At 32.9% G+C, this 975-nt stretch overlaps 1 protein-coding gene across 1 annotated transcript in view; it reads left to right on the forward strand.

The window, feature by feature from the left end:
- The first annotated feature begins 40 nt into the window (after positions 1-40).
- LOC106878430 (sulfotransferase 1B1) overlaps positions 41-975 on the forward strand; it is a 66,190-nt gene continuing 65,255 nt past the window's right edge. The window contains exon 1 of the mRNA XM_014927638.2: positions 41-194. The gene's annotated coding sequence lies outside the window, so the exon portion shown is untranslated. The remainder of the gene's footprint in view (positions 195-975) is intronic.

Consider the following 975-nt stretch of genomic DNA (forward strand, 5'->3'; position numbering starts at 1 on the left):
ATTCCTCTATTTACATAATATCGAAGTCTCTTTCTTTCTTTTGTTGTCTTTCCTTTTCTTGGTCCCTGTGCAGGTGGCATGTAAAAAAACACCCTTTGAGCTCATTCTCCAGTTTAGAAGTTGAGATAAATACAGGAAATCTTCATTCACAGATAGAATAAGCTAAATGTCAGTGGGTGTTATTCCTCCTTCTGGTAGGTAAAATTACTGCACTCTCTCTCTCTCTCTCTCTCTCTCTCTCTCTCTCTCTCTTCCCCTCTCCCTCTCTCCGTCTGTCTGTCTGTCTATCTATCTATTTATCTATCACTCTATCTATTTATCTATCTCTCTCTCTATTTATCTATCTCTCTCTCTATTTATCTATCTATCTATCTATCTATCTATCTATCTATCTCTGTTTATTAATGTTATATATTCTCATTTTGAATGATTTTGTTCATATTAATGTCATCTAACTATTTTCTTGTTTACGCTAATTTCTCCCTCTTGACTGAGACAAAAATGAGTGATAAGCCTGTCTTCTACAAAACTCCAATAACTACACACACACAACAGGCTATTTTCAGATTCTATCTATAAAATCCACTCACAAGGCTTTGGTTGGCCTGGAGTTGTATCAGAAGACACCGAGATGACATGCCATGCCATATATATATATATGTAGAAGGTTGAAAAGGAACACATGAGTTGATATGTATAAGGAAAATAAGTCAAGGTAGAAAATGCTAAAGTTATTTTATCATGAAATATATTTTAGTACCAGTTTCAGTCATTGAGACTTTTTCAACTCTAAGTATGGAAAAAAAAAATTAAATTGTGGAAAAATGAAATGAAAAGTTTTTTTAAAAATATTTCCATAGTATTCAAATACAAGGGGCGTTTTCCTTGTTTCTGCCTGTCTCTGTCTCTCTTTTTTTTTTAATTGTATGCAAAACGCATATAAATAAAAGTTCCTTTAATTCCTACACATGTTTC

This window comes from Octopus bimaculoides, chromosome 8 (genome assembly GCF_001194135.2).
Source record: "Octopus bimaculoides isolate UCB-OBI-ISO-001 chromosome 8, ASM119413v2, whole genome shotgun sequence".
Taxonomy (NCBI): Eukaryota; Metazoa; Mollusca; class Cephalopoda; order Octopoda; family Octopodidae; genus Octopus; species Octopus bimaculoides.